We start from the raw sequence: 23,746 nt of genomic DNA, 5'->3' as shown, positions 1-23,746 counted from the left end.
AGAGCTTCCAAGATTGATCACCTTGGGGGGAGACAGTAGGTCACAACATCAACCAATAGTCCACTCCAGCTTTTGACTAGTCTCTCCCTGCACCCAAAGCAGGCCCACTAACGAGAAGCACTGTGCCAGCCAAAGATCACCATCTGGTTCCTTGACAGCAGTTGTAGCTCCTTCCTACTCCGGGAGAATTCAGAAGACTGTAAGAACTGAAGAGTCATCTGTTATCTTGAGTTCTGTATTTTTCTTCTCCATTTTTGTATTTTGTTTGTATTAGCTAGAAGACTTCTAAGCCTATTTAAGCTTTCATTTGTAGGGTATGGAAGTGAAAATGTGACTGTGTACACTCATGTGTATGTGAGCGAGAGCACCCATACAGTCCACACAAAGAAGGCACCTCAAAGAAAATTCCCCAAGTAAATAGCACTAAATATTGTCTCATGAAGTTACTGATTAGCGTGTGTACTGTGCTCGATGTTTAAAAGTCCCAGGAAGCTTGAAATGGTCACCTATAATTTTTGGTACACAAGAATTGTCAAACTTCTGCTTATCTATGGTGTTCTGTTAGTCTGAATTATAATATTTCTGTTGAGGGTATAGGAAGAAAGGGTTAATCACCCCTACAATAATTGAAATCTAAGGGCGAGGTTTTATAATTGGCTCTGAGGCTGTGGTTCAGAGAGTACACACAATTTGGTTTCAGTGTTAAGATATTTACCAGCTCCAAGTTATAGAGTTAATTGATTTTCGTACAATTTTTGAATTTGGATCTACAGTGGAACTTCCAAGTTACATACACCTTGGGAATTGAGGTTGTTTGTAACTCTGAAATGAAGAAGATGTTGCGTACTTCAGCAGTGGGAGGGGGGTGATTGGGACTGCAGCCACGGGGTGGGGGTGGAGAACAGAGCTCTGAGTGGGGGGAGGGTTGGGGCTTCTGCCCTGTGGGAGCACTGGGACTCAATGTTTTAGACCTGGGGCTCAGGGCTTCAGCCCTGTGGCTCTGTTCCCAGCTTCTGCCTTGCGGGGGAGGGGAGGGGGGAGGCAGGGCTCCCTGCCGGTTTCAGCTGTGGGGGGGGTTGATGCCAGGGCTCGGGGCTTTAGCTATGGGAGGAGCGCTGGGGCTGAAACTGCTGCTCCCCCCTTAGCTAAAGCCCCAAGCCCCAGCACCCCTTGCCGGGCTGAATCCGGGAACGGAGTCGTGGGGCTGAAGCCCTGAGCCCTGGTGCTCCCCTGGGTCAAAAGCCTTGAGCCCCAGTGCTCCCCCAGGTCAAAAGCCCTGAAACCCCCACCCAGAGCACTGACTTACCCCCCTGCAGTTGCTGCCCCAATCTCCCATAGCTGAAACCCCGAACCCCAGAGCTAAAGCCCTGAGGCAGTACAGTATTTGCTGGGTTTTGTTGCTTTTTTTTTGGTCTCTACTTACTTCCGGTTCCACGTGGTGTCCAGTTGACCAGTAAGTCTAACTCTGGTGTTTGTATCTTTGAGGTTCTAGTGTATACCCAGATAGACAGCTACCTCATTAGGATCCTCTTTAGAATTTATAAAGACTGGTTATTTTTATTATTAATTTGATGTTTCAGTTCATTCGATGATTTAATTCCAATCCAACATTGAGTCTAACCTGGTGATTTGATGTTGATTTGACAGTTGAATTGCTTTATTCTTATTTTGATTTAATATTAGCTTCACTTTGGTGATATGTTTCCTTGATTTTTTTTTTTTTTTTTTTTTGGTTGGTTGGTTAAATATTTTAATAAAGTTTGAAAGTTGATACTGCGTCAAATTTCTTTCAATAAGCAATGTGGGTCCAGAGCCTCTGAGGACCTGGGGGATACCAGAGGGCCAACCTGAAAGTCTGACTAGCTCCCCTAATTACAGAATATCAAATTACTGTGACATACTGACTACTATGTAAATGATATTGCAAAAGGGCCTGCTTAATATGACACAGGAGTACAAACCTGTGGTGTGTAATCCTGGCACAGTGCTAGATCATGACATCAGTTTTGAAACAGAACTTCACATTGTGCTATGGCCTGTATTTGGTGTATACTTTCTTTTCTTGTATCTAAATTGTTCTGGTCCATTAATTTAGTATAATCTTGCCTTATGTAGCACACATTATTTATGCTCTTCATGTACTATACTTTGTAAGGGTCTAAATTAGACATTGAGAAACCTAATAAACAGATCACTGTTACTTTGCTACCAATTGTTTATAAGCACAAAGAATAAAATTCCTTTGCTCCATTAAACAGTATTGTATACTCCATGGCACAAATTACTCTAACTCAGTTTGATTGAATCATGCAGCTATTGCTTAGAACTAAAATGATCTTGTTAATAAGTATACTAGAATAATATTTGCTTCCTACCTAGAGGGCATGGGTGGGGAGAATGGTCAGGGGAAGAGTAGAAAAAGAACAGTGGTGTGCATAGAAACAAAAATGTTAGGGTTATGAGGAAAGATTAAAATTTACTTTATGTATAACTTGGCTATGCAGCAACTAAGATAGGATATAAATGTCTACAAGTATATAAAGGCTGTGTGAACATTAATGATGGACAGGATTTATTTAGAATGGTACAAGATGGATTAAATTAGGAAGATAAATATTTAGGACTTTTAGACCATTTGATGGTTCAGGAGAAGTGGTGAAAACCTAGTTGTCTGGGATGTTAAAAAGTAGCCTGGACAAAAAACTGGAAAATACACTGGAAGGAACAACTTTGCACTTAGAGACTGATAGGCATCTAATAAGTCTTGTTCATTAGTCTTCTATAGGGTGACCAGACAGCAAATGTGAAAAATTGGGACAGGGGGTGGGGAGTAATAGGAGCCTATATAAGAAAAAGACCCCAAAATTGGGACTATCCATATAAAATCGGGACATCTGGTCACCCTAGGCTTCTATGATTTGGAATTCCCCATCTCCCCTCTACAGATCAGCTTACCTCCTATGAAAGAGATCCACGTCAGAGCCGCTCATCCACTGCCAGTTCCCTGCAGATTTCCTGAGGTTCATTGATGGTTCTTTGTGGTTTGCAGCAGCAGGACTTCACTCTGACTTAAATGTGTGGAGCAAAAATATACAGAGGACAGTTTTTCTGCTTCTTCCAACAGTGGAAGAACGCCGTAGTTGCAAAAGTCTTTAGCAAATCAGATTACTGGTGAAAGCCAGTTTGGTGGGCTAGTTGGGAACATTATCCTGCCATGAAGGAGATCTAAGCTTGGGCCCTAAATTCCATTCTTTTTTTCCCTCTGCCCACAAGGCCTAGGATTCTTGTGAAGGAAGCACACTCAGACTCTGATAGATAAGAAAGTGCCTCACACTACTCTACAGTGAACCCCTACCTGGCTCTCAGATCAATGCTGATGGTCTTTGTGCGATAGTCCAGTCTAACTTCCTTTGCCTAGAGCCGGGGAATCAAACATACAGCCCACAGGCTGGATCTGGCCCATACTACCTACCTGAAAGGCTGTTAAAGAGAGGGCAGAGCCCTCTGCACTGCCCCTGTGGCCTGGCCAACTGGCAAGGGGAGTTCATGCTGTTGCCTTTAAAAGGGTGTCAGGGACCTCCTGCTGGAGGAGGCTCCTAAGAATCTCCAAGACGAATTATAGATGAGTCAGCCAGAATTCCCTTTGGAGACTCCAGCTACAGTACAATGCACTCCATTCAGTGCAGCCCTCAGGTCAAAAGCCACCAGCTTGTAATAAACACTGCCTTTGATCTGCTGCCACTCCTGCTGGGCATTTGTTTCAGGCATGTGACAGTTCTGGTCTCACCTTCCTGTTAAGGGTTTGGGCAAAACTGGACAGGTTAAGGATGGATCTTGAACTTAAGAAATATTTTTACTTTTGTTGGAGTTGTGTAGGAATTAAATCCATCCAGGGGTGAAATCCATCCCTCATGTAAAGCTACTGAAGTTAATAAAGTTCCATAATGTTTCTGTATATTTTTGTTTTGTTTTTTATAACTGAGAACACCAAAAAGAGCACATGCTGTAATATTTTATGTGGATTTCTATTTAATGGCTTTTTTTGGTTATTTATAAAATATATTGGTCAGGGATGTTACTTTCTGTGCCCTCACTTATTCCCAGTTAGTCATATTTAGCACATACTGTACCATATCTCCTATTAAAGGAAGGTCATGGTCAGAAATTTTTAACAGCACTGCTGACGAATGCCTAGACTGCAGTCATGGCCTCCTTGGGCAGTTCACAGAATGCTAGAATGAGCAACTCTATTTGCTTTAGGTTGTTTGTTTGTTTTGACCTATCTACTGTATTAAGTGCCCCAGTCCTGCTAACTTTACTCTTGTAAGAAGTCTATTGAAGGCCAGGGGATTACTTTGCATGGGTAAGGATTAGTTGGGTGCATAATGGTAGCAGCGTTGAGACCATAATTTTACCCGTAATGTGTTCTTTTCTTTCACAGCAAGCCCACTGAGTCCAACCCTCCTCCCCTTTATTTTGCTATTGGTTAATGTTACAAAGTGTGATCCCTTTGTCCCAGGGCTTCTCAATAATAAAGGGGGAAAATCCTATTCAACATTTAAACAACAAATATTATTTTCATTTCTAAGATATTTTGTTTGTTTTGGCACACGCGTGTGCACACATACACAAGTCAGATTTGCTATGCACGCTAATTTGATGAGAAGACCCATCATCTTATTTCTGGGTCCACATGATCTTGTCTTTTCTCCCTCACCCCACTGTTTTGATGTCCCTCTGTTGTCCCCCAGTTCTGCAGCCTCATCCATGCAGGAGGACCCTTATGTCCATCCAGAGTCCCAGGGAAGTCAATAGGGCTCTAGATGGGTACAGGCGACTGCCAGTGTACATCCTATTGCAAGATGGGAGACTTGGGGCAGATTTTCAAAAAGCATCCAAGGGATTTAGGAGCACAAGTCCCAGTGAAAAATCAAAGGCACTTGTGCTCCTAAAAACCCTAGATTGTAAGTTTTCAGGACAGAGACCCTGTGCTATTTATTTGTAATATGAGGCATTTTGCATTTATTGGGGTATAGTAAGGGATGTACATATAAATAGTAGTTAACACTCAGAAGTCTTTGATTATAAAGCAATTAACTGGATGTTTCAAGAGACCCTTAAAAAGCAGTTTTCCTCCACGTTTTACCTCCTGTCTTTCGTCTCACTGAGGTACCTGCTAACTCTGTTGATCAACAGTCCTGCGATTCTAATAAGACTTAGGCCCTGTGAGCAGCAGTCATTATTGTTCTGGTGTACCCTGGCATTTTATGTCTGTAATCTCCTTAGACCCCAGCAGGTGGTTCTCTTTGGTAGCTGAGCTGTGTCAAGCTGCTGGGCAGAAGAGGTGATTTAAATGATGTATTCAAAGGAAGGTATAATTCAGCCCATATGTCAGGGCTGTACATGCAGACGGGGGGAAAAAACAGCATAAATGGAGAAAGAAGCACTGAGTCAGCAACAGGGATGATTAAAATTTATCCAAAACATATTGGCTGAGATTTGTGTAGCGCCTCCCGGATTACTAACGAAAAGAGGTGGGGGGGGGGGTGGAATTCCACTGATTGGCAGCTGTACCCTGAGAAAGGAACACAAGGAAACCTTCTAGTCGGTCAGGATCTCATTACTTGCAATGAGTTCTGACAGTTCTTAGGTTACATATGTATAAACCAGTAAGGCAGAAAAGGAAGTAGACAGTAATTTTATTTTCAAGTGACACTGGGGAAGGATTGTTGTCTTACTTTCTGAATAGTGCAACCACTGCTGTTTCCATATACTGAGTAAACATATAGCATTCTCTCCTCCTTCCCACATATAGCATTCTCTCCTCCTTCCCTTCCCCCTCCCCGCCCCCCCCCCCCCCCCCCCCCCCCCCCCCCGCTTCCCTGCTCTGCTCCTCTTGGACTGTAGCAATAGTGGAGCCTTCTCCATCAAAGTTGCATTGTTCTTTTCTCAAGCTCCTGATTGGAGTGTAAATGTTACATTTTACAGCTATGTATAGTTAAGATTGCAACTGATTTAGTTTCCTTTATAAGCCCAATTTAGACATATCTCTTTCCACCCTCCCCCCTCCCCCCAAAAAGTCCTGTGGGTCTCAAAAGGTAGGTTTGTTCTGATAATGACAGAATTTTCTATGACATTTGGACTGGATCCCATACAAAGTAGTCCATGGAGGGTTGGGGATTGGACTGGAGGCTGCCAGGATCTCATAACATGTTTTTTTGTGATTGCCAGCTTCTTAGGCTGTATCAGAATTGGATCTAGGAAATAGGCTATATTTGTTTTGGTTTTTGCTGTGATCAGGAATCAACACTAAAGATATTGATCCAGATCTAGAGATCCAGATCCAGACTGCTTTCTCTGGTTGCCAAATTAACGAGTAATTTGGATTTGGAGTTTCAGTTTGGACCCAGAAACTGCAATGAAGGGTTATTTAGAAAGACCATTGAATGAAAATTTAGAATTAATAATTGTAGAGGGTTTACTTATCCATCAATCTACGATATTTCTACAGTACCTGTCACCTTGGTTTCCAAACATCAATAGAATATCCTACTCTAAGAACTTGGAGAATGTAAACATCAGGGGAGTAGTTTCCCAAGAGAAATAATAAAAATGTCATTTGTTTGGTGCATTTTAAACTTGTCTGGACAAAGCATTGAAGAATACACTGTAGGTAATAATCTTAATTAATGAGGCGCCATATAAAAGGAATTTGCTGGTTCTTTCTGAGGTAAAGTCACTCAGGTTTAGCCAGAGCTTGCTGTCTGTATAGATGCAGGGCATTGTCTTCAGGTGACAAATGTAAAGTCTTCTGAGTTTGGCCACTGCCATAACAGTAAAGTTCTAGAAGTGTTGGGAGCATGTCAGGTTGCGACCTGTGTATTGGACCTATGAACTTCCTAGCTGGTAAATGCCAGTAGTGAGACAGTGGGACTATTGTTGCTAAAGATGGTCAGTGCCTCCTTGTCTCAGAGATGTCTAGGTGTTGTCAAGGAGGCTGTGGGGAGGCCTCTTTTCAAGAAATTAACTCTTGCTGCTGATGATCTCCGCAACTACAGACTGCTATTGAATACCCCCCATTTTGGATAAGACTATCAAGTAGGAAGTGCAAAGCAGCCATGGAATTATTTGTTGTCTTCAGATTTCCTTGATCCTCGTTGGTTGAGGTATGATAAACAAGCTGCACTAAAGATGTGGCTTGATGTCTCCACAAGCTACAAACAAAGAGCATTGGACAGTTGCCTTTGATAGGTGGTGTTGACAAAGCCACCATCTTTAGTTGGAGTAGAGGGCACTGCTGTGAAGTGGCTTCATTTTTAAAAAAATACTGGTCAACCCAGAAAGCAATTATAATTATTCATCCACCCCAAGGGATACTACAGGGATCTACAGATCATATGAGGGTTGTTAAAGAGGGATATGGGTATGGGATGTGAAGCATGTGTTTGCCAGCTGTAGGACTGATCTTGCAGGTGCAGTCCACTATATAACCCAACAATGGGGCTCGGATGAAGGCAGCAGCAGCTCTGGAGGGCCTAAGTATCTCTGTGCTTAAGCATCAGTGCTTGCAATGCTTCTCCAATCCAAATAGGAAGCTCTAATATTTCCATTCAGTGTCACCTATTTCACTGGTAGTGTTGTCTCACTGGTCTGTACTGAGGACTAGTAGCCTCCAGTCCCCATTTCCAGTAAAATCTCCAATAATATTAACAGCATGATCGGGGGAGAAGGCACGGCTGGACTATCACCATGTTTCCATTCTTAGTTGCTGCAGTGGTTCCTCCTCCTCCTCCTTTGCCTTGCCATGGCTGCTTTACCATCATGCTTCCACCCACATGTCTGTCCGCTTGCTGGGAGGAAGGGATGAAAGGGAATGTGAGGGGACAGATAATCAGAACTACTAAAGAACAATTAAAATACATTTATTTGTGTTCAACTTTCAAATATCAAAACTCTCTTTTCCATGAGCTGTTCTGAACATGTCAGTATGTAGAAAGTTACTTTGGAGTTTCCAGAGACTGTCAGCTCTTTAGAAGAGAAGTGTGAAATGTACGGAGGAAATCTCAAAAAGGGCTCCATTTTAAATGTTTCCTTTAAGAATGTTTATGAACTTTTCAGCCAGAAAAAATGATAGAAAATGTAGCTGAATGCTTATGAAGAGTGACTGTATTAAATTTGCAAATAAATTTAATTCTGAAAGTGTGAAAGCAGGACTAACTCCTTCTATGTAAATACCAATCGAGATACAACCTCACCTATGGAGCCTCTGAAGTGCCCCCTTCAGGGGGGGTGGGTGAGTGGCAAATGAGTCAGAGCCTAGCACATCTCATTGCACAATGACAGCCAATCAATTTTATGATGAGGTGTTCTGAAATTAGATACTATCAATGTAAATAATCAGAGGGCCTGTTTTTCAGAGAGGCTGCATATTGAACTCAGTTTGAGTTGTGAGTGGTCAGCTCTGCTGAAAGGCAGGTGCAGAAAGTATGTTCAAAACAATCAGATTTCTTTGCCTAAATTACTTAAATTATTAAGACTGCATGAAATGTAGAAGTCCTATTTCCTTCTCACTATGCTGTTGGTATAGTTTTTGAATTTCAGCATAGATAATGAAAATCAACGAGGGCAGCATCTCTGGTTTATAGTAAGTTTGACTTTCAGGTTGACAGTACTGCAGTGTTGGGTTTGCAAGCTATCCAGGTGATTGCTTGCTTGTTGAAAAACTCATCACTGGAATTATTAGAAATTATGGAAATATTTGTATTTGCTTTGTTTTATTAAAGCTTGTTTTTGCAAAATTAGAGTATACATTGTCCCATTAATTATTTTTTATTGTTAAAGAAGTTTAATGAAAATTACTGTGTTGTAGTCTGATTCTTTCCACCTGTGTTTTAAAATATAATGAAAGAATAATTTTAACATCAGTGGTACAGTGACTCCCTTTGTACATAAGGGGTTCTTGAGTTTGAAGTGTCTGATGTACCTAACCCTCTCTCTGGCCTGGTCTACACTACAGAGTTAGGTTGAAGGAAGCCACCTTAAGTCGACCTGTTAATGTATGTGTCTACACTACTAGGTCCTTTACGCCGATCTAAGTCACCTCAAAGTCGATTTTCATGGGTCGACTGCGAGGTAGTACAGACACAGCATTGTGTAATTCGACTTAATTGGCCTCCAGGTGGTGTCCCACAATGCTCATCTGTGACCGCTCTGGAGATCATTTTCAACTCTGCTGCACTGCAGCCAGGTACACAGGAAACAACTCCTCCCCTGCTAAAGCCCCAGAAATTTTTGATTTCCCATTTCCTGTTTGATCAGCATTGGGAGCGTGCCAGCTTGAGTACAGCTGATTGTAGAGACTACATGCCCCAAACACGCTGCAGCCTGGTCTGCACAGGAGGTGTCGGATCTCATCGCTGCATGGGGAGAAGAGTCTGTGCAGGCAGAGCTCCAATCCAGCAGAAGAAATGCTGACATCTATGCAAAGATCGCTCGTGGAATGGGGTAGAAGGGCTACACGAGGGAGACACAGCAGTGCCGTGTGAAAATAAAAGAACTTCGCCTAGCATATCAGAAGGCAAGGGAGGTGAACAGTCATTCTGTTGCTGAACCCCACACATGCTGGTTCTACAACGAGTTGCATGCAATTCTCGGGGGTGACGCTACCTGTACCCCCACAAGCAATGTGGACACCTCACAGGTGTGTGAGTCTAGGGACAACTGGGAGGATGATATGGTGGATGAGGAGGAGAATGGGAGACAGGGGAGCAGCGGATCCATTCTCCCCGAGAGCCAGAAAATATTTTTAATCCTGGAGCCCTGTGAGTTGCAGGACATCACAGTGGCCGACCGTGATGCCAGGGAAGGCACCTGTGATGAGTATAAAGTTACAATCAAAGTCCAGTTAAACTTTAGCAGGCACACACATTCGGTGGTATTGCAAGTTTGCTGTGAAGAAAAAGCGAGGTGCTGTAGTTCTCTGCTTACAAGAGGCTGCTCCAGCTATGCAGAGGGCAGCCCCCAAAAAAGACTGTTTATGTGGCCTGGGATAGCCCGGGAATCCTCTATGGATATATATATAGGAAACTTTCATGGAGGTACTCTGCAATCCTTTGCAGAAGGTTTCTGGGCAGGGCAGTCTTATTTCTTCCATCATGATAGAACACTTTTCTACGCAACTCCTCAATTAATTCTGCTGGCATCATTGCGGTACACAGCAGAGCAGCAGAAGGACCAGGTCTATGCCCAGACTCTTGCAGGATCTCCTTCCTTTCCACCTCTGTTATCCCTCTCCTGAGGATATCAGATAGAGTAACCTAGGGGAAACAGGGGAAGTTCTCATTAAAAGTGCTCTTACAAGGAAAAAAAGGCCATGTAGACCCACCCCACCCTGGCACATTCTGGATCGCTAAACCATGTGGCCACTAATGTGCCTTTACTGTGCTCGGCATGGGTCAGCAAGTAGTTTAAGTGGGTGATAGGGGACTGGGGTCCCACATGTGAGATTCTGCAATTTGGAAGTGAAAACATTCCCCCCCATCACCACCACCCCATTTGTAAGCAGCTTCCCCTGGTGCTATGGGGAAGGGCCATTGTTCGACTAGCTACTGCTGCTCCGGACATGAGCCTGCCATAAACTTCATTAAAAGTGCGGTCACCCATGACTCTGGGGAGGAGGGGAAGGTTTACTCACCATGGCTGTAACAGCAAATTGGTGCAGTGACTGCTTACGGATTCTGATTATGTTAAGGCTTGCACCTGGTGTAATAAGGGGGGGGTGGGGCGGTATGAAAATGGCCTTGCTATGGAAACATTTTATGCATGTACAATGGTCCCTTTCTTTTTTCCCATGACGGACAGCTGGAAATGTGTCCTTTGGTGTGTCATCCACACTTGAAAGCAGACTTTCACTGACTAGAATGAGGAGAAAGAGAATGCGGAAGGACATGCTCACCGAGATAATGAACGCCTCCGGGACTGCTGACACAGAGCTGAGAGTGTGGAGGATTTCACTGTCTGAGAAGTTAGACATGGACATAGAGAGCAGAAAAGCTTCCCATGAGCATGAGTGTGTGGCACAGGATGAGATGCTTTGGATTATGAGGGACAAAGCAGACATGTTGAGGCATCTAGTTGAACTGCAGGAACAGAAGCAGGAGGGTACAGTCCCTCTGAAGACCCTGGTGGACAACCAGCCAGCATCACCTGGTGCAGAATTACCCTCCCCAAGCGTTCCATGAGGCATGGGAGAAAAGTCCATTATCCCTTTCACTTAACTTAGGGGGAGGAACAGAAGGCCCCCATTCACAGACCTTTGATGGTCTAGAATGCAGTGTTATGTTAGACAGCTGAAAATGTTTCTCCCGTTCCAACTTTACAACCTCTTTTCCCCAAGGCTAGCTTTTTTTTCTGTTCTCCCTCTTTACTTATGTTTGTTAAATCAAGTAAATGGATTCGAAAAATAAATGTTCTTTATTGAGTAGAAGCAGTGGGCTGGGCGGGGGGGAGTTGGCTTTACAGGGACAGTGATACAAGCCAGGTGAAGGCTTGGGAAAGCACAATGCAGACAAGCAGCTCACATTACAGTGACTCATTATTGAAATGGCTTTTCAAAGCCTCATGGATACACAGTGCCCCTTGCTGTGTTCTTCTTATTGCCCTGGTGTCTGGCTGCTCAAAAATGGCTGCCATGTGATCTGCCTCAATTGCCCCCCTTTTTTTCCCCCACAGATATTATGGAGCACACAGCAGGCAGCTATAACCATGGGGATGTTCTCTTCACTAAGGTCCAACCTTGTTAGTAAACTTCTCCAGTGCCCTTTTAAATGACCAAAGGCACATTCAACCACCATTCTGCACTTGCGGAGCCTATAGTTGAACCGTTCCTTACTGCTGTCCAGACGGACGGTGTATGGCTTCATGAGCCATGGGAACAAGGGATAGGCTGGTTCCCACAGGATAACTATAGACATCTCAACATTGTCAGTGTTCATTTTGTGGTCTGGAAAGAAAGTTCCGGATTGCAGCTTTTTGAACAGACCCAAGTTCCTAAAGATGCACGCGTCATGAACCTTTCCCAACCATCCTACGTTGATGTTGGTGAAACATCCCCTGTGATCCACCAGCGCTTGCAGCACCATTGAAAAGTATCCCTTTTGGTTAACGTACTCTTTGGAAAGGTGGTCTGGTGCCAAGATGGGGATATGCGTGCCATCTATCACCCCACCGCAATAAGGGAACCCCATCGCGACAAAAACATCCACTATGTATCCACCATCGCACATTTCCCAGATCAGATGATCATAATGGTCCCTTCTGACCTTAAAGTCTATGAGTCTATGACTCACTACCCTTCATAGCAGAAATCGATTAATGGCCCTGCATACTTGGAGCACTTGGATTTACCTACTCCAAATTGATTTCCCACTGACCGGTAACTGTCTGGCGTTGCAAGATTCCAAATAGCGATCACCATTCGCTTCTCCACTGTCAGAGCAGCTCTCATTTTTGTGTTGCTGAACTGCAGGGCAGAGGAAAGCTCTGCACAAAGTTCATGGAAAGTGGCCTTCCACATTCGAAAGTTCTGCAGCCACTGCTCCTCCTCCCATACCTGCAAAATAATGCGGTCCCACCAGTCAGTGCTTGTTTCACGGGACCAGAAACGGTGCTCAACAGAGTGCAGCTGCTCTGTGACTGCCAGCAGCAACTGTGAATTGTTTTTTTCGATGGCTTGCCGCAGGGCTGCTTGCAGGACATCGCTATGTTCTGCGCGGCGGACCCTACTTTGGCTTTGGAAATACTGCAGGGGAAGGTGCGAGGTGTTTGAGATGCTCACAGCAAGAGTGCACAACTGAGCAGGCTCCATGCTTCTGGGGTTATGATGTATGTGTGGCAGTTTTAAGGCGCAAAAAACACTGGGCTGTTTGCCGTTGATATGAGGGAGGGAAGACAGTGCATCCTGGGATGCCGACGCAATGTTCCCGTTCTCCCCTGCAACAATGTTTTGGTCCCATGAGGCATTGCACAAACTTCCCAAAGCACACTGCGGCAAGTTGCACTTTGGGATAGCTACCCATAATGCACTGCTTTGTGCATCGATGCAGGCACTGCTAGTGAGGACCCACTCCATCGAGACAATGAGCATGGTGTGGCCACGCACAATCAACTTAATTTATTTGGAGGCTCAAGGTCGAATTAGATAAAGTTGACTTAATTTTGTAGTGTAGACAAGCCTTCTGTCTCTCACTTTCATACAGCTGCACACACACACACACACACACACACACACACACACACACACACTCACCCTAATTTGTTGTCTCCTTTGTCTTCCTCCCAAAAGAGGCAACTCAGCCAGCCACCTAACAGCAAATAAGTGCACACTGCAAAATCATCTGCACTCTGCCTCTGACTTGCTGCTATATGTAGGTCTTCTCTGAATGAGGGGTTTGGATCTTGGGGATATTCTGCCTTATTCCACCTCTCCAAATCCTTGATTATGGATATCTTTTGCAGTTTAAGGGCCTGACCCTGCAAGCATTCCACATATGGGACTGACACTGAATTCAGTGTGGAAAGCCTGCAAGTTCAGGCCATTAGGCACTGATCCTGCAACTGGATCTGGGCAGACCCCTGTGCCAATGTGGACCCTGCATAGGTACAAGAATTCTTTTCATGGATACAGTTGCAGGTTCAGAGGTGACATTTTTATCACAACCGCATCAGAAGGTACATAACACTACAGATCTGTTTCTGCTGCCATGGAAGTCAATGGCTAAAAGCCTGATGATTTCAGTGGGTAGAGTAAGGGGAAATGCCTACTTTCAACAAAGATACAAGTGCAAAGTGTTAAGAGAAAAAATATTACAAACCACATGCTTATATTCACTTGTATATTGCCTCTGGCTCTGTAGAGAAGGTTAGCCCACAAAAATGTATTAAAGCAGAAACTGTGTCCCATAAATAATCCAGATATTAAAACTTTCTACCTACATGGTTCTTGTTCTAAAAAGAAATGATTTCATAAGTTATTACTTTACACTCATCATGCACAATCCAAAAATGTTACCAAAAAGCCAACATAATTTGCGGCGAGGGGCGATACGTGACCCTTAGTTGATAAACATTGAATTTTAGTCTGCTGCACGCACTGTCTAACAAAAATTCACTTGGAGAAATGCTGTTTTACATAGCATTAATAGTAAATCATCATTCTGCAGTTCATGTGCCACATTAGAGAGCTAGTTTTGTTCAGAAAAGTTTCAGATAACCAGGGGTCCTGCACTTTTTGTAACAGAGTACACATTTCTGGTTGTGATCATTGTGGGCTCTATTCTCCAAGCTGCTACACGCTTTCAGCTCCCACTGAATCCAAATGGGGATTGAGAGCGGTAGGCACCTGACTGGAATGAGCCCCTTGTGACTTGCCTACTGTTAAAGAATAACTGAATTCTGCCCTGAGACACAGACATAGGAATTGAATGCATGAATGTGGGATTAGGATTTGGCCCAAAGTGCATGGAGGAAAAAAAAAGAATTTGGACATTTATGTGTGTCTCACTTTAATTTTGGGGGGTGTTCTAATAAATAGACAGATTCCTTAGTCCATTGATTCTCAACCAGGTGGTGTGGGTGAGCCAACAGATCTCATTGTGTAGTGACCACCCTCTCTTTTTTAATGTTTAGGTGACAAAGGGATTTTGGAACTATTTTCTATTGTAATAGGGGGTCATGATATAGAAAAGGCTGAAAATCACTGCCTTAATCTGATGTTAAAATCAATCAGTTTTATTACAGTTTAAATATCTAGGTAATTGTTTTAATGGCCTGTATTTTAAAGCAGTAAGGATTTTTTGGTGTATGATGGAATTGTAAGTCCCTGTAGTGTCTAGCTGGCATGTCTCAAGTGTATTGATTTCCATTAAAAAGTCATTAGCCATTCTTTGAAAGCCAGCTATATAAATAAAATACTGACAGGAATATTTTGCCTGTTGTGTCATTCAACTGCCTGAACCATCCAAAAGTCCATTCCTGCCAATGCAAGTAGTTCTAAAGAAGTTAATGGGGCTGCTCGCTGATAAGGCCAGTGCTATGCCTAGTGATGTGTGCAGGATTGCGCCCTGAGACAGTGATCCTTAGCCTGTGGCTCTAAAATTTAATGCAGTTCTTCAGCTGGTGGCTATGGGAAGAGTCATGCAGCTTAATTGAATACAAGGTGGGTAACAAGTTGAAACTGAACTAGCTCTCCTCTTTGACAAGCAGACAAACTGACTAGAGCTGGGAGAATAACTGACTTTTTGGATCACTTGACAATTTTGAAAAGTTGAAAATAAATTGTTTCAGGTCAGACCAAAAATGAAAATGTTCAAAGTTTTTGGTAAATCAAAAGGTCAAAAAATATATTTTGGCCCAAACAAAATGTTCCATTCAACCTGAAACAAAATGTTTCATTTAGACTTTGATCATTTTTTACATTTTTAGAAGCCCTACTTGTTGCTTTGTAGTGTCTGTAGAAATGTATAACTGCTTAAAATGCCATATGTATACTACTCATGAGTGTCAGTGCTACGCATGAGTTCTGCAGGTCATTCCAAAGACATGTTGATGAATCTTTTACACCACACCCAACAGCATGTATTTTGTATTATAGATTGGGCTGGTAGCGTTGCCTTTTACTAAGGTTGCCCACCACTTCACATTATAAAACCTGGTTTTCAGGTATTTATCACTCTGCCAATTTAGCTGTTTGGCCAGAAATTTTCCATGCCAGATGTCTGCCTCAGGCTGATATGTTTTGGAAAATTTCAGTCAAAACAGTTCAGTTGTTTCCAAGAATGAGGCTGGGGAAAATAGGTTTTGCAATGTTTTTTTTTTCTTTTCTTTCTTTCTTTCTTTCTTTTTTAAGTCTGGTGACCTTTTCTTTGAAAAGCCTAGTGCCCCCATGTGTTAGAACAGGGACTTGAAATTTGGCAGGGGTGGTATTTGTCAGAGACATGCCTTTTCCTGTCCCTGTGAAAATCTGTCCAAAGTTGGCCAAGTCATAAGCCTTTGAAAAAATTGCAGTTGGCATGTGCTTAGAGATTTCTTAGATTTTAGAAATCTCCAAGAGTCTCGCTGAGCATGCTCAAGCTTATTTCCTCTGGAAAAGTAGCATGTGATCATGTCATTAAAGACTGAAGCATTATGCATATGCACAAGGTGGCCAACTTCAGGTTGCACAGGCAATCTTAACGGTGGCACTTCCAAACTTTTGAGTGCTTGATTTTGCAACCTTAATGTTGTTGTAATATCCTTTGTGCCTAATATGCTGCATATGTTACAGGATCAACTATCTTATAAATGTTTTAGGAATTTTTAAAACATGTTATTGGGGACTCTTTTTGTAGCCCCCCATCCTGTAAAGCCAGGTGTCCCATACCATGAGTCCACTTTACAGGCCTTGGAGAAGCCCCCCAAAATGACTTTTCTAAATATAAAAATGTCATATTTGAAGCTGCAGTGTCTCAGGACCTACTGAGGGTACAAACAACTGCTATGTCTTTCGTTGGGAAGCTGGGAATCTTGACCGAAAAAAATATATGCATGATATCAAAGATATAAGTAGTTTTAGGCCAGTGGTAAGAAGATAACTTCTCGAAATTGTGAGATAGACCTTAACCTCTGAATGGTTCAGCTTTGAGTATGGCTCATACTGGGCCTCAGGCCAATGTAACTTTAATAGGATGTAACACGTTTTGGAGAAGTGTGGAAACACTTTTGGCGCAGGTTGACATAAAAATTGGCAGCTGTTTGCTGGAAGACTTGGAATGTTAGAATAGTTACCATTGGAGATGGATTAGTGGGCAGAGTGCTGGTGAGGTGGTCAGATGTGCACAAGAAATACAATTTATCCCACAATTCTGGACTTTATCCCATGGATAATTCCTCACACTCTATATCTTTATCTAAAGCACTGTAGATATCTGTATCTCTACACAGTTAGCCACATTTTACAAAAAAAATGTAACTTACCTTACCTCTTGGCAGTAAAGTATGTGCAGGTATTCCCTATTATTAGACTGTGAAGATATTCATGATACTACCATTTAAGTCATGGTAATGGGAAAACTAACTAAGGGTGCCCTATATACACACTAATAATTGTCAGAGCAGTAAACTGATCCAAGTCTTACAACATTTAATAGCTAGGCCACCAAATGCAAGAGAGAGTGAGCCCCTTCCAGTGCAGCACTCACAGGGACAAATTCTCTTCTCCACCTCCCCAGTACAATTTTATGGAAGTTAGTGAGATTGCACCAATGAAACTGAGGAGGAGGATTTGGCTCAGAGCCTGTTTTTAATCTGCACGTATGGTATCAATTTTGGAAGGATTTTGTCCTCACAGCTATAAGGGTTTGTAAAAACATATACTTTTCCTCAGTTAAATTCAGACTTCAGATCACTCATCTGAAATTTCGAATAGTAGAACCTTCTATCTACAAAGCCAGGTGCCTTTTATCTCTTTCTCCATACCCTGCCGTGGAACCAACATCTATATTCAGATGAATGCTTCAGCTGCATGGCCCAAGGGAGAAGTTCACAGGTGCTAGGAGCAGGGCTCCTTGAGGCAAATACTTCTCTGGAGCCCAGTTCCCCTTGGGTATACAGTGGAACCTAAGTCTTATTAGAATCCAATGTAAAATCTTTGTCCAGTCTTTCCTCTAACTACAGGCACTGGAATCTCTTACTGTCTTTAGCCTGCTTGGCCTTGCTTCCTATTGTATGTCCTTAAAGCTGCTATTAATTTGGACGTGTGGGGCATGACAGACTATGCGCTCTGTATTTTGGGGAACTGTTGCTTATACTTCAATCAGATGCTGCAAAGGTAACACATCTTAAATGCTTGTTGGAGTCTTCAAACCTCTCAGTGAGGACTGCCACCATTCAGCACAGTCACTGCCAACCGCCAACCATTTAACAGTCACACGGGCATGCTTGGACCCAGTTGGACAGAATGCAGTCACCAGTATTTGTGTATCATCCTCAGTCAATTGCCTCAGTGCAAATCTTCTGTCCAGGAGTGTTTGGAGAAACACTGTTGAGTGTCTCAGCTCACATACAGTATTCCATTATTGCCACTTCTCCTGGGGTGAGCGCTGATTCCTTCTGGCTAGACACTATACTTGCTGCTGAGGAGAAACAATAGCTTCTCTTTCATCAAGGACTGGAGCTAGACCCTTTGGTGAGGCCACAGTGCTGAGATGTCCTGCCTATACTCAGCTCACAAGCTGCAAAAGTACTATTCTCTGAAGCGAACCCACACACGTGAGGAGTTGGCCCTCCCAGCACTTTTTGACTTCCTCTGTCCTTTTTCATTCAGATATGCATCCCCTATCTTCCCTCCCAAATGCCCTCTTTCTCCACCTTCCTTGCCAATCATCTTTCTTCCATTCTCCTCTCAGTTCTCCCCTTTTTGCTTCACTTGTCTCCTATGTTCACAGAGCCCAAATATTAATTTCGCAGATGGCTGCAATGCTGCTTCCGTTTTCAGCTGAAACCAGTTTGTTTTTCTAAACAAGTTTTAGCTGCGACCCTGAAATCATTTTCAACAAACATTCATACAAACCAAACTTTGCTTTTTCTCAAACATTTGCAAGTAAATAAAAAGGGAGTCAAACATGGCTGAATCTAAACATGCTAGAGACGTTACCAGAGAGTTGTGCAAATATTTTTTTCCCTCTCAATTCTTTGCCCATAGCTCAGACAGAATTTTGTGACACTCAGCAGGACTTGTTCTCTACCTCTCTAAATGTATGAAGGAAGGAATTTTTTTATAGTATTGCTTTTCTTCATTATTTTTATTAACTCCATGAGAGTTCTGCCAGGCCATTCTAAAGTGGTTATTGTGCATAAGGAAATCACTTCTGCTATATAAGTACTGAGGACTGAACTCATTCTGATGTCCAGTGGGGTGGCATTATATAGTCATGGCTCACTATAGAAAAATCCCTGCCTTCGGTGTCCAAGCTTCTTGCCCTCTATTCTGCTAGCCTATCTACTGCATGCCCTCTACTGCTTGACTATCACAGCTGTAGAAGTGGAAAGAGAGACCCTCCAAGTCAGGAATTACTGTATTCAGTGCTTTCTACACTAGAGTTCTGATCTCTACATTGAGACCATCCTTGACAGGAAACAAGTGTTAGAAATGATATGGTCTTACTGGTCTGGCCTATTAAAGGCAGACCTCGTCTTGCTGAACTAATTGGAGTTTCCTTGTGGCCATTATTTCGTATTTATAACACATTCCTGTAATAGAGCCTAGAGGACTCACACGCACAGTGTGACTAGGTCCAGGTCAGATAGAAGGGAGTGCAGCCAGCTGAAGATGGCTTCTCATTATTTTGTTTCCTAGGAGCAATCGAGGAGACCAATAAGGCCTCAAGGCTGTGCATTAGCTTTGCAATCATAAGGCACGTATCCTCCAAGGACAATAAGCTTATAGCCTCAGGCAGCTATTTGAAAACAGCCAACTCTTGCTGGCTTTCACACAACAAAGTCAACTGATAAAATTATCATTCACATTACCACAAACTTGGCCCTCTTCCCTTGAAGAAATGCAGAACGATCCAAAAAGAAAAACTCTCAAAAACAATCCGAATGAAACAAATTCCAAGAAGAATGCTGCCTACGACATTTCTATATCCAGAAGCAGAACAAGGTGAACCAGTTCAGACATGGACATGAAACCATTCAGTGCTGCTTTTCTTTCCTATGAATATCAGCATCCTTTTGGGCTCTTAGCAGAGTTCTATTGATATGAAATAATAAATCCAATTACGAGAGAGAGAGAGAAAGCAGACCAAGAACACGACAGTACTAATATTCCACTACCTGGGAAAATTATGAGAAATAAAATTAAAATGCTAGGTCTAATTCAAGTTAAACTTGTGTGTTCAAACCAGACAAAATCCAGGAAATTCACATTTGTTCCTGGGGCATGTACTTATGTTAGCCCAGATAGGCTGGTTCCATACGAGTTATAAACCATGGACAATGGGGTTATATTAAAAATGCTAACAGACTCCTGAACTATGACCAAAAAGAGTTGCACCATTCCCAGCTGTTCGGTGATCTCCTGGCCTCTGCCAGTGCTGACAAGCATAGACTGCGGAGCCATGAGGCCCAGGGCCCAACCTCTTTTTAAATAAGCACATGGAAAACTACACATGTAAGGGGCCCCAGCACCTTGCTCAGCCAGCGCTTTGCACAGCGGTGGACATGCCACTCATCCCAGCTGTCAGAAGCTGCAGCTCCGTGCTCTTCCCTGACACCTCCATTACTATTGGCTGGTCCAGACTTGCTGCCCAGCCAATAGTAATGCCACTTTCCAAACTGATGGAACTGGAAACTTCCCAAGCCCCTTAAGGGCCAGACTGAAGTGGTGGCACCCCCAAGAAGCAAGTCTGGGCAGAAGCCAGGTCCTGCTCAGCCATTGTGGCCTGATGGGGATGGCTGCAGGGCCGGGGAATTGTCACTGCTACCTCGCAGCACTGGAGTTCAAGTAGGTGCAAAGCAGCCTCCCTGCCTGCCCCACTGGGACTCTACCTCCTCCCTTGAACCTGCTATCTAAGTGAGTGTTTTCAGTTTCATTCTGTTCCAAAGTAACCATGTTAAGTGTTTGTAGTGTGTAACCTCTCTAAGATATTATTTGAATTTACAACTTCAAATGATTGTTGTCATATTGTATTAAAACATCACTAGGGAAGTTATTTACTGCTGCCCTCCTGTAACATTTCTTTTGGGCAATGCTATTGTAGGTGCTTTAGCCTAGAAATGGTAAAAATAAACATTGGTCATTTTATTTTTATTAAATTGACCAATATTTTGGGGTAAATACAAATTAGAATAATTCAGCATGAAGTAGTGCAGCATACCATTTCAAAGAAGCAATTCTTCAACCACAATTGACCATCTAATACCGTAATCAGCCCAGGCGTACCAATTCTAATATCAACTTGAACCTATCCACTGTGAAAAAATGATGAATGTAATGTATGGAGCAAATCTATGGCCTCCCTCCCACTTTAAATGGTGGTCTGCAGCTCCTGGCAATAGGTAATGAGCCACTTGTCTATTCTTAATCACAAATGACTCTTTACTGGCCTTTAAATAATGGTTGAGATACTGGCCCCATTGGAGTCAATAGGAGTTATGCCATTTACTCCAGTTGGGCCAGGATTTCACCCAAAGTGCTTGTAATTGTGATTGTATCTCTTGGAAAACATTTAGATTCAGACCTTACCAAGAGCTGGGTGTATTTGTATCACCCAAACAAATTAGTCTATTTAAATTCTGAAAAGCCGTGGCTTTGTTCAGTGACTAGGACAAAAAAAAAATCAAGTGGATGGGGCAAACAGGCCTCTATGACTGTTTTGTTTCTTGAAGGGTTTGAACAACCAACCCAAAAGTCATTGCCAGGGCCGTGAAAGACTTTGCCAGATCTCCAAGATGCTTTGCTCTCCAAGTCAGTATCTTCTCCCTTTTACCTGTCAAATATTTAGAACTTTGGTCTGTCTGTAATATAAATGCTGTTGGATACTTAGACGTTTAATACATGCCTAAAAATTGATTGCATGGTACCTTTGGGACCTCATTTGAAGCCAGTTGATTTACATTCAATTCCATTGAAACTGCGGATGCAAAGTTAGTAGACCCTTGTACTCATGGAAGTCTAGTGGGAAGACTTTAGAGCTCTGGATTTGTCACTCTGCAGTCTTTATGCTCTGGGAACTTTTATAACTGTGTATTCTACCTTTCTTTCAAGCATTGGGCAGATATACTGTAACATAAGATGCTCAACATCAATTGACTCCCTAAGAAACCCTGGCATTAAATCACTGAGCACTCTATAAAAACTTGCTTCCCACTTTGAGCGTCTATTTATTCACTTTCTTTTTGGTTTTTATTAAGGAGTTTGTAACAGCTACTTATTTTTGGCGACTATCTGTTACATCTCCTCTGAAAATCAGGATAGATTTTTATTTTGGCAAGAGGACTTTGGTTTGGCCAAAGGGCAGCTCACATGCCTAGCATTTTCAATTAGTCTAGATTGAGTATAGAAATACTGTTCTGGTTTTAGTGTACTATTACAAAAAAGTAAACCAAGAAATAAAAAGATAAACATGTGGATTCTGATTACTGAAATGTTTCTTCAAGAAAATTCATATTATGGGATATCTCAAAACCTCAAGCAATTACACTTGAAGGAACTGGATGTTCTCGGCATATGTATCGTTTGCCATTTTGTTCATTTCAAATTCACACAGATTAACAATCCAAATAGTTTGTCTTGCTATAAATTTACTCTACTTCTGTCTGCTTGGTGGGCCCTCTAAGTTATGTGTGCCCTTACAGTCTCTTAGCTTAATTCTGCAGTTTTTACTCAGGCAAAACTATTGATGTCAATGGGAGTTTTGCCTGAGTGAAGACAGCAGTTCTGTACCCTATCTTCCTTCCTGCAGCATATAGAAATAGAAACCCATTTCAGCAGTGGGACCTTCCTCGGTCTTAGGAAAAATATGTGATCCGCTCCCTGCCCCTGCCCCCCGAAAGACCAGAATACAGATAGGCAAACAGTGTCTCCTCCAATCTTATTTTCTGTTTCTCAAATACATTTGAACACACATTTTCAGCTTTTCTTATTTGGCTGGCTAATATGCTGAGACATAACCAGTTTTGATTTCCTGCCTCTCTTATCTAGGCCTAATCTTGGTATCAAAACTGAACAAATTCTTTTAATTGAACTTCATTTTTTTCCCTAGGTCCCACTTTCTCTTGGGAGTAGCCTGAGCTTCCTTGAGATAGCTAGTAATGTCTTTTGGGGGGCAGGGGAGAAGCTTCTAAGAGGGATTGGTTTTGCAAAGCTTAAAAGATATTTCATCTGGACTAAGAGGTATTGGCTTTATTTCTCCCAGTTTAAATGAAGAATGGACTTATTCCAACTATTAATCCAACTCTGTGTGGGCTTTCCAGAAGATTGTACTACCTCAACATTACAATGTAAAACCTTTGACTCGAGTGGGATACTTCTGCTGGGAAGGAGAGGGGAAATGAAGGTAATTATTCTTATTTGTTATATGTCCATTTGTTACTCAAGGTGGAAGGATGGTGATAGAAAGAACTCTGCTTCTTTATAGAGGGCTGCCTCTTTAGATATACCTCCTCTCCAACTCCAAGTTGCTTTGGCACAACTTTGGAGTGGGAGCCTCTTAGGAAAAATCAATTGATGTTACTTGTGATTAGTTAAAATCAACCCTCACTCCCAATTTAATGATGTTCTGAGTTTTGTGCATTCAGAACAATTCGTTTTGTTTAGAAGAGAGCTTGCCCACCACATACATGGTTCTTTGCCCCAGGTTTTTATAATGTTACATAGGCTTTAACGTAAAATATCCTGTGATTTAATTGTAAGTGATTCTGGATTCCAAACTTGAGACATCTGAAAGTAGCATAATGTTCAGTAGCTCCCGAGCACTGACCCTCTAAAAATCAGGTCCCTTTTAAGATGGCAGTGGTTGGACACCCAAAATCATGGCTGTATTTCATAGGATGCTGTACATCCTGAGGGCTAGCCCAGTCCAACATCCACCATTTGCAGAGACAACCCTGCATTTGAAAGATTATCCTATCTCTTTTCCTCATATTTTACGCTTCTCATTTGTCACCTGAAAGCCTGTGATAGGCAGGAGCTTCCTCTTCCAGGGAACAT

Source organism: Malaclemys terrapin, chromosome 2 (assembly GCF_027887155.1).
Source record: "Malaclemys terrapin pileata isolate rMalTer1 chromosome 2, rMalTer1.hap1, whole genome shotgun sequence".
NCBI lineage: Eukaryota > Metazoa > Chordata > Testudines > Emydidae > Malaclemys > Malaclemys terrapin.
This window is presented reverse-complemented; position numbering follows the sequence as displayed.